The sequence below is a fragment of the Octodon degus genome, unplaced genomic scaffold (genome assembly GCF_000260255.1).
Source record: "Octodon degus isolate 3935 unplaced genomic scaffold, OctDeg1.0 scaffold00140, whole genome shotgun sequence".
Lineage (NCBI taxonomy): Eukaryota > Metazoa > Chordata > Mammalia > Rodentia > Octodontidae > Octodon > Octodon degus.
The window spans coordinates 6727534-6743951 of record NW_004524716.1 but is presented as its reverse complement, the minus strand read 5'-3'; the positions used below and the strand labels follow the sequence as shown (position 1 = coordinate 6743951).

The window sequence follows — 16418 nt, the reverse complement described above, 5'->3', positions numbered from 1 at the left end:
GGGCACCATTTAGAGAGACTCAAGCACGGGAGTCAGGGACTCTGAAAGGCTTCCCTTTATCCCCAAAACATAGATCTCTTCATTTCAATAGATGAATCAGACTACAAGGGAGCAAATGACCAATGTGCTAAAATCAGTTTTTTACCTCTTGAGAATGTTCACAAGAGACATCAGGGTGATTCAGAGAAAAAGAAACTATGTTTTCTTTCTATATCTGAGTGGGATGAGCAATTCTGCAACAGCAGTGCACACACAAAGGCTAGGCAGATGTGAGTTTCAGCTGTAAGAATGAAATTGCAAAGCAGTCATACACTTGCTTCCTTCCTCTCTACAACAGCAGACAGTGGGAGCCCCAAGCCCTCTCTGAGGACCTGGTCTTTCCTCATTGAGGTCCCACATGATTATTTTTAGACAGTATAAAAACATGTCCAACAACTTCAACCACAATGTGCAGTGTGGGTAAACCACCTGCCTCTCTCTAGGCTCATGGTGACTGTGAGATCTTGGGTCCAAGGAATGGAACTACAGCCACTCTCCAGTGCCTCTAGGTGTCCCAGCCAGTGGCCAGACCAGAGAGTGGTCACGTACTGTTCTCATCAGTCACCCCTCACTCCCAACATGAGAGGAAGATGCTGACAGCCAGCAGAGAAGGAGCGGAACAGAGCTGGAGACAAGGGCTGAGGGAGGGCTGGTGAGATGGCTCAGTGGTCTAAAGCACCTACTTAGAACAAGCTTAGCAAAGCACAAGGACCGCGGTTCAATCCCCCAGCACCACATGCCAGCCAGCCCCGCCCCATGGTGGGCTGAGCTGGCCACACACACACACACACACACACACACACACATAAATAAATTAATTAATTAATTTAAAAAAAAAAAAAGAAGGGCTGAGGGATCTTGGAGATTACCACATAGTTGGGGAGGAGATTTAGCATTTAATGTTGCAAAAGGCTTCTATTTCTATACAAATGGAAAGTGGAATCTTTTCCAAGTATAGACAACTCCACAAGACATGGTGACACATATGACATGGTGACACATACTTATAATCGCAGCATTTAGGAGGCTGAGGCTGGATTTTTTTTTTTTTTTAAGATATTTAGTACAGAGTCTACAGGGTCTCACTACACAGATCAGACACATAGTGATTCTCCTGTTTTCAGCCTCCCAAGTACTGGGATTACAGGTGTGCGCCAACACACGCAGTCTGCATTGCCCTTTCAGCATGCCCCAAAAGCAGGCTGGCATGGCACGCCTGGGGATCAAACCCCAGTCCTTGTGTCTGCCTAAGCAGGTGCTTTAATTCTCTGAGCTATCTGGCTGGCCCCAAGATGGAGTTTGAAGTTGGTCTTGAACCAACTTAAGATTCTTTTTAAAAAAAATGTTTTAAGAAACACGGGTTGGGATGAGGTGAGGATAATGCCAAGTGTGGCAGTGCATGCTTGTAATCCCAGCTAGTAGGTCGGCTAAGGCAGGAGGATCACAAATTCGAGGCCAGCCTGGGAAATTCAGCAAAACCTTGTCCCACGATAAAAGATACAGAAAAAATAAACTATGCCTGGGGTTGCAGCTCATTGGCAAAGCACTTGACTGGAATAGGGGAGGCCTAAGATTCAATTCCTAGTACTGCAAAAACAAACAACAATGACAACGAACCACCTGGAAGTCATAATACCTGTGTGGCATCATTATTCTTTTTTTTTTTTTTTTTTTTTTTTTTGGCAGTCCCAGGGATTGAACTCAGGATCCTGCGCTTGCCAGGCAGGCATTTATTCTACTGAGCTATCTCCCTGGTCCATAGTAGTATTATTTTTGAAAATCAAATACAACTGTTTATATGAAGTGCTATTATTTAATAAATTGAGTTATATTCAGTAAATGTCAGTTCCCTTTTCCTCTTCCCCTCTTTCTTCCTGAAACACAGAGTTGGTCTAGACTAGAGGGGTGGGGACGGGACGTCCCCCGAATGGCATGCTGGCTCATTTTTTCCTACTTTTCTGAAGCAAGAGATCACAGGAGGAAACAAATAACCTACTGATCTAATCTTTTCTCCCTAGTCAACACTGTCCATCCTTCCTGGACTTACAAAAATGATCAAAATCCAGCTGGCTCTGAATTATTTAGCTACTTCATCAACTTAGGAATGGGTGTTCTGTTTATCTCTGTTGAGGGTGGGAACAAGGCTTTAAGAAAACCTGCCCCCAAAAGGTGAACACAATAGGGGTGGGGTGAGGCCTGGCCCCCACTCTGTTTCTTCCTGATCAGGGCAGATGCTGTAAACCCCGCCAGGTCCCCATCAGAGTCATAAAGATAAAGCTGAGTTTCCATCCGTGCGTCATGCAAACTCGCAATCACAGAGCCCTTTTCTGGCCCTGCTTACGTTTCCACTCAAGCACCAGAACTTCCAGCTCACTGAGGCCTCGCCCTACTTCCCCTCTTCTTCAACCACCAGAGAGCTTTCTTGAGTGAAGCCGAGGCTGAGGATGTGGGAGTCTTAGCTGCTGACACACGCAAGTGCTGACACTGGAAAGTACCGCTGCTGAATCAAAAAGCCACTTCTCAGAGATGACAGCGGCGCTGCCTGTTTGTTTCCTGGCGTGCTGCTGATGTGGCCCAGAACACAGAGGCCAACATCTTGCCTCTGTCCTTTCATGCTTTAGTTTCCTAGCTTGTAGGAAGGGTAGTGACAACAGAGGGAAATTGCTACCTACTGCCCAGCCTGTCATCACTACAAATGTGAATGACTTGGCCAGTCTCAGAATGCTAGGAACATTAATTACTATTTACCATGTACATCCTCTGAGATGAAAGGTGCCTGAGTTATGTAGAAAGCAATCAGTAAGGTGTGCTAAAGCATCCTTTAGCTTATAGGCTGAACTTTTATTTTGTTCAGGTAAAAAATGTTGGGTACGAGTTATTTTACTTCTTCCTTCACAAAATATTTTCTTCTGGCCCCTTCCAGGTCCAGAGAATAAACAGCTATGTTGGAGTACAAACCCAGTTTCTCCCCACTGAAATGCCCAGAATTATCATTTTTAAAATAATGAGCATATTTTGAATTCTTCATCGTAGCTATACCAACTAAGGGGAGTTCTATGAAGGCTTTATTTTGATTTCTTTTACCTCCTCCTTTTTTTTTTTTTTTTTTTTAACACAATAGGTACAATTTGCAAGACTGCAATTCTCTGAGATCCTGCTCAACTTGAATCTTGAAAGCTGTCTTTGCTTCTGGTTCCATTTTCAAGAGAGCTTCCTTTCAGATTCACCCCGGGGATGCTGATCTCCGTTTGCTATTGGGCTATTTATTCTTTGCTCTCTTCCCAAACTTCAAGAGCAAAAATGGAAAAGTTTGCAAGAATCAGCTAAAATCTACCATTCCAGACCTCTGATGTAAGAGACACCAAGGGGCTGGAGTGGGCCTTCGCTTCTCTGATGAGAAGGGGTGTGAACAAGAGGAAGTGGTACCAAGGAGGGGCTGAGGGCTGAGAACTCAGCGGCACAGTCAGCACCTACAGACTGAAGGAGCCCTGGGGTAACAGGCCACTCAGAGCTGTCCTATCTGCCACCAAAAGAAGCACTGAGAAGTCACACTCCTGCACTCTGAGCACTCCTCGACACTATCAGTCCAGCTGCTGTTTGTGGCAAAACCAAAGCTCGGCCTTGTCTCTACTCCCTCATTGCTCCTTTTGAAAGCCATGCGTTTACACAAGCTCTGACCCTGGAAACTAATTTCTAATAGCAGCATGGCCACAGTGTGGCTTATATCCTTAAATAAAGTCATTATCATCATCAAAATAGTTTTAAAAACTGAGTTCCCACCCCTGGCAATTTTGCTTTGGATTTCTTGACAGTGCTACACAGTTTCTAGCCACTTCCCACCTTGTATTTTCAGTTCCTTTTTCCTTTTGCATCAACCTATTGAAAACTGCCAGAAAAAAAAAAGGAAGACAAATTATCTTTCTTAAAAATTTATCCTCACTAAATTAGTGAGACCCTGAACACCCTGCAGACCCTTCCCTAAAGTTAAAAAAAAAAAATTATCCTCAAACCAATGACTTAATTGAAGCACTCTTAGGCCCTCCATCTACAATGATGGGCAATGTAGCCAGACCTGGCAACTTTCTGAAGACAGCTGGGACCGTGTTTATCTCCATTTCTGCAACGTGGCCACCAGTCTACCTCTCCTACTGCTTGGTTGCTGTGCGAACAGTTATGAAATGAAGACCTACTGCCGGAGCTTAGGCGCATAGCGACAATTCTCTTCTGAACTCAGTCAGAAGACTGGCATGATGCCTTGCCAGGTAGCATTTAGTGATCACAGGGCTGAAGCTTTTTCCAAGATTCAGTGTTTTCATGAGTGCTCTTAATAGCTAACAATAAGCAGAAGAAGAGAAGTGACCCAAACGCAGTCTACCCTGCAAGGTGTCAGGTGTGGTTGGTCTACCAAGAAGGGCGATTTTCACAGTTTTGTGTTTTGCCAATCATTTTGGAGGTTAAAAATCCCCCCAGCATCAATTAACCCCACAGATTGCCACATACCAATGCAAAAAAAGAAAAAGAAAAAAGAAAACATATTTACTGGGAAGAAAGTCAAAGCTTTTGCAGAAGAGAGGGACAATGGAAATTTAACAAAACTCAGGATCCCCAGGGCTTAATGATTTCAAAAAGCTATTTATTGAACTTCTTTGATTCCCCTGAGAAATTAATCATACATAATATTCCAATAATTTTTATCTTGGTATTGAGTTTACAGGGTAAATCTGTCTGTTTTATTGCTTTTAGTTTTTTGAACCAGGGTTTCACTATGTAGTTCAGTCTAACCTTGAACTCACTATGCAGCATAAGTTGGCTCCAACACCCAGCAATTTTCTTGCCTTGACCTCCCAAGTGCTGGGATTATAGGCATGTGCCACCACACTCAGCTTGAATCAGCCAGGTGACTTATGTGCAGAGTTCCTTCATCTTCTTATGAAGTGTGAGATGAAACGGAACAGCTGTAGCCTGAGCTCCCAAACCCTTGAAATGTTTAGAATTCATGGATTAGTTCACTTGATTGGTTAAAAATGTTTCTCTCTATAAAAACTGGTAGGTAAAGAAAGAAGGGTCCAAAGTGCTCACCAAAATGGCCAGATGTCCAAACACACTGTAGGCCAAAGTCGTGGCTTCAGAGAAAAGAAACTTGGGCAGCAGGATTGGATGACGCCTTTCTGAGGTCAAGTCTCTTGGGCCCCAGCTTCTGCTTGCAGGCAGTGCAGCTGGGCACCAGGGCTTCAGATACGCAAGTGTTGGCTGGAAGAGGAGATCAAAATAATCCCCATTAAGTTCTCATTATCCTAAAAATTAGAAACTCTAATGAGAGGCTTCTAGCACTAGCTGAGCAGCAGGAGGGCACCTCTGATGGATGCTGCCCTTGGTAAGATGTCACTGCTGTCACCATGGGCAGCCCCACTGCCCGACTGCCTCAGAGCAGTGCCAGCAAGGTTGATCAGACACCCGGGCTCAGAAGCCAAGATGAAGAGACAGGAGAGCTGCCTACACGCGTGAGACAGCATTGACAGAGACTTGGCTACAAGGGTGATGGTTTTAACGCTGAGTTTTGTTAGCCGTTCCTCAGAAATGCTCTCAGAACAGATTTGACTTCTTTCTTCATAAAGTGCAGCACTGTCTAAAGACAGGTAAAATGCCCATTAAAGGAAGCACTCACCTCTATGGTTCTAAAACTGGTTCTCATCATATTTCAAGTTGGGCAACCTCTGTAAGAAGGCAACCAGGGAATGTTCATTTCTCTGGCAATGAACAACCGTGGAAACGCTCTTTTTGCAGACCTGCCAAATGGCTTTCAGTGTTTTCTGTCAAAATACTACATGTCACGGGCCCTGCACCACATCTTGGCATCATGAAGTCCAGTAGTGCAGCAATATCTTATGACTCTGAGCCAAGAGTGTGCCTGGCAGCACTTGGCATTGGGCAGCAAGCCTTCAGGGTGCTCCAAGCTCCCTTCAACACACACCTACTGAAGCAAAGCAGAGATTGTCAAGTGGCAAAGCCAGCGATATTACCCGGATGTGTAATAAATCTATGTGGTGCAATAAATTAAGGCAAGGCTCTGTTCTCACTTTGCAGGGCGCCAATAGTTTTATTGTAACAGCTTGAAGATGTGAGTTTTCCTTTTTAGGCAGAGTAGAGGAAGCTGTGAAACGTGACGACAGAACAAAAGGGTTCTCAGGAGTAGTTTGCAAGACAGGTACTGTACATGGGTCAGCTCATCGAGACATCCAACACAAAACATTTTTATGCTTCATGATATTAGGGAACTGTAAAGCCTTACAATGCCCATAAGAAGTCATTTGAAATCATTTTCACATCAGTGCCTTGCCGGCTCTGTTCTGTGGAGCTGACCTCCCACATCAGATGTACAGACTTTCATCAGTGATAAATCTGAGCTGATTGTAAGAGCACAAATTGGTTCTGGAGCTCATTAAAGCCAGCAAATGAACCCTGGTGAATTCCGGCCTAGGCTCGGATTGTGAGAGTCTTGTCTATTTGGTCAATTACAGCTCTGGGGGTGAAAAGACGGATGGTAAGAAACCCTCAGTCTCCCAGGATTGTGGTCTACTCAGATGTCTGTCCAGAGATGCACATGTCCTGGTACTTCTCCCTTCACATCACATACCCCCGAGGACAGGAGGCCAGGGTGGGTCTTGAAACATGTTTGACCATGTTCTAAGCCCAAGCAAGATTTTCAGTCACCTGATATTTCATTATCTGTATTTACTTTTGTCAAGACTCCGCCTCTTTGGCTGCCAGTTCTATTTCTATTCTCTTTTACAACACAGCTCTAAATTTGGAGAAGAATGTGTTTTAAAATTTTTATTGGCACATATTAGCACCTCTTTTTTTTTTTTTTTTAGAAACTCAAATATTATGCCATTTAAGATTTCTTAACCCTCTGGTTACAAAGCCTTCCTTCCATCTTTCTCTTCCATCTTCACCTAGACTGGTAAGCTACTTCCCCCTAAACTAGAGGACTGATGTTCTCCTTTATGTACCACCATATGCCCTGAACATACTAATCTACTGAGCACATGATTGATAGGCAACATAAAATTCTCTTATAATTTGAATTTCAAAATAATCTTCCATCTACCTTACTCCATAACCACAACTTTGCTCCTCTAGTTTGCCATGTTCAGGCCCGAAGATTTATGCACTTGTTATGGCCTTCCAGCCAAGTATGACCAAATCCCTTGGAAATCCCTGAGGCAAAGGCCTCACTCACCTGGGATACTCCTTACAGTACTCATGTGCTTCAGTTTCATCTATTAACTGCAAATGCAGACATAGGAAACTTCATTCTCTGCATTTAAGTATTCCTGTGAATTTTTGTTTTTTTCTTACTTTTCCCCTACTACATTCTACCTCTAGTTAATCTATAACATCCTAGAAAAATTGAGATCATAATTTCTGAATGTCATTTGAATTTGGGATTTGCTCAGTTAGCTCAAAATTAATATTGTAAGGGCTGGCCAAATAGCTCAGTGGATTAAAGCACCTGCAAGCAGGCACAGGAGCCAGGGGTTTGATCCCCAGGCCTGCTGTGCCAGCCCTGTCCCCAGGGTGTGCTGAGACAGCAACTGAGACTGGGCATGGTGGTGCACGCCTGTAATCCCAGCACTTGAGAGGCTGTAAACAGGCAGATCACCACAAGTCTGATCTAGTAGTGAGACCCTGAACACCCTGTAGACCCTTCCCTAAAATACAAAAAAAACATGTTGGAAATTTACTGGAAATATGTTTTCTACTTTCTGGGCTCAAGCTAAGTTTTTTTACACACAAATTTTGGCATCTAACTTATCAAGGTATTGAAAGGAAAAGAACATTACCAACTTTTTTTCTGGGCATTTCTCTATCCAACTACCCCTGCTCTAGTGCAGGCACATGTACACACATGCATGCATGTACACACATGCACTGAGAGAGAGAGACAGACAGACAGACAGACAGACAGACAGACAGACAGACAAACAGACACAGACAGAGAAAGAGAGAGAGACAGACAGACAGACAGACACAGACAGAGAAAGAGAGAGAGAGAGAGAGAGAGAGAGAGAGAGAGACAGACAGACAGACAGACAGACAGACAGACAGACAGAGAGAGACAGAGAGACAGAGAATGGGGAACATGGATAGAGTTCTTCCTTGCATTCACTGTAGGTTGCATCATTGTTTGGAAGTTACTGGTTCTCATCCAGGAGCAGATATGGACCAAGTCAGAGGTTTTAGCACAGCCATATAAAGTAGCATAAAACTCAGGCTCAAATCCTTCCTTAAGGCTCCTCTGGCATGTGGTCTTCTAAACAGATTCATGTTAACAAGCACTTACTGAGTGCTTACTTTTACCCTGAATTTTATTATTGCTTATAATATCTAATTTAACTTAATCATTAATCTTTAAGGTACATATTAGTACTCACAATTTAAAATTGAGGAAACAGGGGGCCTGCCCCTTAGCTCAGTTCTTTAAGTGGCTGCTTCAACAAAGCAGTCAGGCTCAGGTTGCTGTGGTTCGATTCCCACAACTCCAGCCAGCTAAACCTGCCCTGAAGGCATTCGGAGCAAAAAAATAAATAAATAAAATTGAGGAAACAAATAGTAAGATGTATTAGATGACTTATACTGAGTAGAGAGCCAGAAGTTTGAATTCCAATCCCATTTCTTCTTGTGTGATGTTCGAATTTTGTATATAAGAGCTAGCTATATCTACACACCTTGGTTGTTCTTCAATAATCTACAAAACACAGAAATCCTATTATGTTAAATACGGTTGTAACAAAATCTCCTGCAGGAGATGTCTTTGGTTCCTGTCCTTCATCTAATAAATAATGAGTACTTTGTATTTTTATTTGTTAAATCTAGCAAAAATAGTCACAATGCTCTGCCTTCTACAAACTCAGGTAAACACATATTGAGGCTGCTTAGTTACCAGTGTACATAGGCTTGAATTTTGTTACTGAATATAATACTAATTACTGTATTAGTATAATACTACGGCAAACCTTCCAAATGTATTTTCCCTCCATTTATTGAAGGCTGGGTTATTCTGGTGACAGCCTTCTTTCTGATACTGCAGCTCAGCACAAGCTTGTCTCTCCTGATAAGGAAAGACTTTGCTTACTTTTGGCACATTCTGGCCCTGAGCCTACACCGTGCAGTTTCTTCCGTGGCCAGCTGTGGCCCGCCTGGGGCTCATCCTTACCAACCTCTGTCCTGCAGGGATCTGTGACTCCTGTGAGGGGCTGCAGAGCTGCACAGATGAGCAGCTGCTTCCTTCCAGATGACAAAGTTTGCAGAAGGAAGTGGCAGCCGGGCATGGTAGCACTCGTGAGGCTGAGGCAAGAGGATCACTGTGAGCTCAAGATCAGCCTGGGCTACCTGGCAAAGGATAAGCAGGCTAAAGCATAGCACAAAACATGTAAGTAGGCATCATATATGCCACCAAACAAGCTACTGTGGGCGCAGGGCTGGGGCTCAAACCCAGGACTCCCGTGTGGTGAATGCATGCTCCACTGCTGAGCTACGGCCCACTCCAATGTAATCTTGATGCCATGCACACCCTGCACCTGCCTGGCACCCTGCACCTTCCACCACCCAGAAGACCTGAGCTGTAGAACCAGAAGCTGCTTTTAATGGCCACCTAGAAGCCAAGACCTATCGCGGCTCAGATCACACCCTGCATTAAAAACAAATACAGCACAAAAGACCTCAAAAGGTGCTGTTATTTATTGTTTTGATCCATATGCATAACTGAAAAGTTAATTATTTCTTTTGTGAAGATTTAAATTTTTTTCAAATAGTATGAATTTTTTATGATCCCAGAATAAAATATTACAACATATTTCATAATTATATATTATTAAAATAATATTCCATAATTATTAAAATAATATTCCATAATTATTTTTTCTATAAAAAGTGTCTTATGTCTATTTATCACTCTCTTAGTTTTTAATCAAAGCCCTATGAAATTTTGCACCCTTTAAAAAACTACACATTGAAGATGAGATTAGGGAGGCTGCAAGCAGGTAACCAATTTGCCCAAGGAATTGGCAAATGGCAGAGTTTGCATTTAAGCCTATGTCTTTCATTCAAGAACTGCATACTTTTTTTTTTTTTTTTAATTTTAGGGAAGGGTCTACAGGGAGTTCAGGGTCTCACTATCAGGTCAGTCTCATAGTGATCCGCCTGTTTACAGCCTCCCAAGAGCTGGGATTTAAAAACATGTGCTGTATTTCCTTCAGAGGCATGAAGCATTCTCTTTGTTAAGCAGTCAGGAATCTCCAGGAGGAAGAGCAGGTAGGTGGCGAATGGCCCACGTGGTAGGATTACACTGGGTGCTGCCCGGGTAGCGTACCTGCGTACCCCGAAAGACTCGCCACACAAGTTGGACAATGCCTGAGCTGGTCCATGCTCACGTTCAGCTGGACAGTCCACTGATCTATCGCTTAGAAATCACAGCAATGCCAAGATGCCAAAACATGACTTTAAATGCTTTCTTATTTTCTGTACTTATCTCAAGATCCACGGGTAAGAAACAATTTGTAAACCAGTGACAATCTGTACACCACATTTTGCATAGTACTAATATAGATAGCATAAGCTTAGCATATAATTATACACAAAAATGAATGGATTAGGGCTTCTTTGTATTCTCTCTCTCTCTCTTCCCTACACACACACACACACACACACACACACACACACACTTCTCGAGTATTTAATGGGACTATAATAATGAACAAAACAGATCAAGTACCTGCCTTCAAGAGACTTACATTTTAATTCAACAAATGTTTTGATATCCAGTGGTCCAGGTGATATGTTAAGGCCTTTTGTTCAACTCATTCAATTTCTCTGAATAAGTTTTACCATTTTCAAAATGAGGCTCAGAGGCCTATTTATAGTGTTATTTGTAGAACTAAATGAAGATACTGTGGAATCATTGTCAGAACTGCAAAATGGCATACATACACTAGGTCATATTCTTTTTTTCATGTGTCTTTTTTGAGAGCAGGTAGTATATCTTCCTTGCTTTTGTATCCTCTATAAGGATAAGGTCTTGGTAGGTAGCAAGCCCCAGTGAAGGTTTGCTGAGTAAATATGAATAAGGCCCTGTATGTGTGAAGACATTTTGTGTTTAAAATATTATATCTGTCCCTCATATTCTTTTTTTTTTTTTTGTATTTTAGGGAATGGTCTATGGGATATTCAGGGTCTCACTACTAGATTGGTCTCCTAGTGATCTGCCCCTTTACAGCCTCCCCAGAGTTGGGACTACAGGCGTGCACCACCACACCCAGTCTCAATTGCTGTCTCAGGATGCCCTGGGGGACGAGGCTGGCACAGCAGGCCTGGGGATTGAACCCCCAGCTCCTGTGCCTGCTTGCAGGTGCTTTAATCCACTGAGCTATTTGGCCAGCGCTATATATTCTTAAAATCTATTGCACCAACGGGAAAAGTACATTAGGTATGGCAGAGTAAAGAATACGAAATTCTACTCTTGCGTTACAGCTTCTGCCAGGATCAATTTTTGAAAAGCTCTTCAAGACATATTCAGATTATAATGTAATTCACTACAAAGACCCTTATATCTAGTACATATTTAGAAATGTACTTTTAGATCTTGAACTCTTAAAAAGCTGTAACAAGATTTAAACCTTCACTGTATTTTTTCCTTCCCACCTTTGTATGAGATAAGATTCAAGGATGCAAGGGTTTAAACAGGTTTGGGGTATGGTAGAGGGGATGGGAAGTATCTGCAGCATGCAGAGAGAATTTAATGAGTTCACAGGAAAGAGCAGGGAGTTTGCTGTACCTGTGAGGTGTAGGGAAAAGTAAGGCTGGAAATTGGGCTGGAATTGCACAACTGAGCAAGTGTAGTTAGAGTAGCTTGTACGTAATATGATGGGAAACTACTGATAGCTTCTACAAAAGGTATTAAAACTTGTTCACGTTATTTTGATCTATTCTCTGTGGCATCTGATGCAATCAATCTTTGGAATTTATCTTGAAAAATAAAAAAAAAAAGGTAGTGATGATCTGGCCACTGCTTAGGAAGATGATTTGGCCAAGAACGTGACATGAACTGGAAGTGAAGCAACTAAGCAGGAGGCTGAATGAGGAAGTAGAGCACAAGTCCAGACTAAGGTGTTCCGTGCTTAGTGGAAGCAATGGAGCTGGTGAGGAAAGAGCAAAAAGAACAGCCATTACATAGGAAACGTCTATAGCCATGCTGGACTGTGTAGTAGGCCCTCACCATACACAGCCACTTAAATATAAATTTTATTGAAATTAAATAGGATTTGAAATTCAGTCTCTCAGCTGCATTAGCTAGATGGGTAGTCACGCGTGGGCTCATTTCCACCTTGGTAGAATGTGCTATTGGACAAGGCAGACTGATCCAGTTTGGGGACTAACCAAGCACAGGGATAAGCAAAAAGATTAAAGGATATTGAGGTCCGGCTGCTTGGTTAATGAGAAAGGTGGCCACGAGCAGGAGGAGGAATAGCATGAGTTAGGAGGAAAGAAGTCAATCAGTTTCCGTTAAATGTCTGGTGAGCTAAGAGTTGCACACAAATGATTATGTGTCGTCAGTGTGAGGAAAGCAAAGTACTCAGTGGGTCTCCCAGCATTTGTCAAAGAGCACAGGGCAGCACTGACTGGCTTATCCCCTCCTGTGCTCAGCTCCTTCCCTAGTCTTAGCAGCTCTCTTGGCAGGGTACCAGTGGGTGGTTTGGTTCCTTACCCTCTGCAGGACCAATGGCCAGCATGCGCTGGCCCGAGGGAAGCACCCAAAGCCTTTGCTCCTTCCCTACTTCTTGGTACAAGCTGGAACCCTTTTCTCCTCACAGATCTGTGTACTTCCACTCCCCTAGTTGCCTCACTTCCACATGCTTAATCCTCGGAAAGTCCCCTTGCCTTCGCTTATTTATTGCTTCTTCATTTTAAAGCTATTCCTTGCCATGGAGACTATTTCTTTGTACGTTTTACTCTCAGCTTGAGTTCTGAGATCTTTCACTATAATCACTCTCTTGCCTAGCACTCCAAGCCTCTCACTTTCAGCAAACCCCACTCCTGGTCAAATCTGACTGTCCCACATGATAGTATGTGGCTGGAAGAGAATCACACCACTTAACTAAGTGGTCTCACTCTAAATATATGACCACCAACTCAAGAGGGTCCTAAGCATTGTCCACATTGTGCTTTGTCAATCACTTTTCCATTCTTCAAGGAGATTATTTCTCACCTTCTTCCAGCACCTTATAAACATCCAACAATCCCTCCCCACTCACAGCTTTGCATTGCACAAAATAAAGAATGCACCCAGATCACACCTTACCCCATCAGCCCCTGTGAGGCAGCCATCACTTATGGCATCTAGTGTAAACCAGGAAAAATGTACACACACAGTATGTGTGTGTCCATGACTATGCTGGATGCCAAGCTACTGAAATGTTCTACTTCTCAGGTAGAGCAACTAGAAAAGTGCCCCTTCCTCCGGGCTGAACTGGTTCCATGAGGCAAACACCTGGTAGCAAATCAATTAAATTTCAGCTCCCACCTGCCCCCTTGCTCTGCTGGGGTCTGAGTATGCCATTGTCAAATGGAGAGCCAAATCTCCCTGCAGTTGCACCCATGCACTATGCCTTTCCTCAAAACACAGTCTGTGGGGCCAGAGAGATAGCTCAGCCGACTAAGCGCCTGCTTAGGCAAGTGCAGGGACCACATGCCACACTGGCCCTGCCCCGGGTGCCTGAGCCAGCTACCGAGACCAACCATGGTAGCACATGCCCATAATCCCAGCGCTGGGGAGGCTGAAAACAGGAGGATCATGTCCAAGTCTGAGCTGCATAGTGAGGCCCTGCACCAAATACACGAAAAAATAAAAAACAGTCTGTGAATGTGCTGTCCTTGCTCTTAAGCAAGGCCCACCCCTTCCCCTCTGTCCTATTGCTTCCTGCCGACTTGCTGACAGTCTTTCATTTGTCTTCTCTTGTCTTTTGTGTCATCAGCTTCACCTCTCTGAAGCTGATTCCAGCATATCAACATGGAGAGGCTTCTTCTACTTTAAAATATCCTGCTTGACCCCAGTAGTCCTCTAACTGGTGCCCATTTCTTAGCCGCTCTTCACAGAAAAGCTCTCCCTCACCTCTTAAGGTCCTAACACACGGTCTGGGTTACTTTTCTCTCATTGCTGGGACAAAATACCCAACACCCAAAACGAAGGAAGGAAAGGTTTATTTAGCTCACAGTTTGTGCAGGTTTCAGTCCACACTCGGCTGGCTCCAAGGCAGAGCGGCACATGGCAGAGAGCAGCAGTTCATGGCTGCAGAAGACAGCAAAAAACAAAGGGAGCAGTAGCAGCTGCAGCAGCTAGCAAGTCTCTCTCCCTGCCTTGTATTGTATACAGGTTATCCGCCCCAGGGGGATGCAGCACCCACATCCATAATCCCAGCATTGGATTATGAATTAATCACAAACTCTAGAAGCCCACCCCAAAGACTATATGAGGCTTTGGGGAGACACCTTGACACAAACCTTAACACATACCCTAGTCAGACCTTTTCCCCTCTGGCTGTTTTGCAAGAATTTTCATCAAGGTCATCATGCAGCATTTGAATGCTCTGTCCTTAGCTTGGGATATAGCTTAGTAGACTGCTTGCCTAGCCTATGCAAAGCCCTGGATTCAGTCTTCTGCCCTGCAAAAGCAAAACAATAAAACCCCCAAAACAAATAAAAAGAAAAAGCCCTAGCCATCTAACTAGCCTGATCGCTGGCTCTCTCCTTCCTAATTGCCCCTTAATACCTAATACTCTGCTTGCCCCCTTTCACACACACTCTCACATTAGGGACTGAATCCAGGCTCTGCACATTGAGCTACATTCCAGCCCTGTTTAAATGTTTAACTTTTTTTTTTTTTTTTCCAGAACCGGGGATTGAACCGGGGATTGAACTCAGGCCCTTGTGCTTGCCAGGCAAGTGCTTATTCTACTGAGCTATCTTCCCGGCCCCTAAATGTTTAATTTTGATACAGGGCTTCCCTAAATCTCCAGGTTGCTCAGGTTGGGCCTGTACGCCCCATCCTCCTGCTTTACCCTTAGGCAGTTTGGAGATTATAGGCTGGGGTCACCACATCTGGCTCTTCTCCTAAACCTCCAAGTACTGGAGCCCTGCTTAGTCCTCTCTTTTTATGTGGTTCTATGTACACCTGAGCTTAAGAGCATGTATGTGCCAGCGAGCCCCAAATTTGTATCTCCAGATTCATGCACCCAATTGTTTACTCAACATCTCCACTTAGATATTTAATTGGCAGCACCTTAAACAGAGAATTTTTTTTTTTTTTTTGGTGGCACTGGGGATTGAACTCAGTCGCTTGTGCTTGCCAGGGAAGCGCTTATTCTATTGAGCCATCTCCCCAGCCCCACCGAACTCTTAACATCTCAAACTCCAGATTTGCTCCTCCTTGCGGATGTTCCCTGTCATTAAGTGCACCACACCTAACCCAGTCAGGAGGGCCGGAATGTAAGAACCATCCCGGCTCTTCCCCCCCACTGTCCCCTCACCCAAATCCATCCCAATAGAAATGTATTAAATAAAACTTTTTTTAAAAAAAGTGTATATACATAAATAACCTTTTTCTTATGCTGTCCTCCTAGTCCAAGGTAAAATGAGCAACCTCCTTCTGGTCCCCGGGGTGCTTCTCTTTCTTCCCTACTATGTATTAGGCTCCTTCTTTCCTCTCCTGTGCTGTATGTGGATGGAGGTTTTCTCTGACAGGCAATGTCCGACCAGCTCTAAAGTCACTCCCCGGCTGCTTATTTGTCTTACCACTATCACTACCCGAAATTGTTTCGTCTTCCCTCTCTACCTATATTAGCATGCCAACTCCTTCAGGGCCTTGGCTTGTCTATAGCTTTATCCTGTGTCTACAACGGAGCCAAAACATATTAGGTGCTCAGTTAGTACTTATAGAATGGATGCGGCCCCTCCCAATTTTATTCCAGCGAAATCTTTGACCCTTCCCCTTCCCCAACCCGCACTCAGCGAAACCGATAGTCTCTTTGCAGCGCGCCGCACGACTCTCCCCACCCCCCTCCTCGCGGCTCCTTTAAGCGGACTTCGACCGCCACGGAGAAGGCGGGGCCGAAACCTCCCGGACGCGCCGGGGGCGGGGCGGGGCGAGGGGCGGGGCCTGCGTGCTGCGTGCGTGCGCGTTCTGGAGGCGCCGCTGCCGCCGCTCCCGAGGCTGCTGCTGCCGCCGTCGCCGTCGCCGCGCAGAGCCGGAGCCCGAGCCGGAGCCACGGCCGAGAGGAGGGAGGAGGAGGAGGAGGGGGAGGTGGAGGAGGCGCCGGACCCGGGGG

The 16418-nt window shown here is 44.4% G+C and overlaps 1 protein-coding gene across 1 annotated transcript in view; it reads left to right on the top strand.

Moving 5' to 3' along the window:
- The first annotated feature begins 16347 nt into the window (after positions 1-16347).
- The window catches only part of Rap1a (RAP1A, member of RAS oncogene family), an 80050-nt gene continuing 79979 nt past the window's right edge, over positions 16348-16418 (top strand). Inside the window, exon 1 of the mRNA XM_004641709.2 lies at positions 16348-16417. The gene's annotated coding sequence lies outside the window, so the exon portion shown is untranslated. The remainder of the gene's footprint in view (position 16418) is intronic.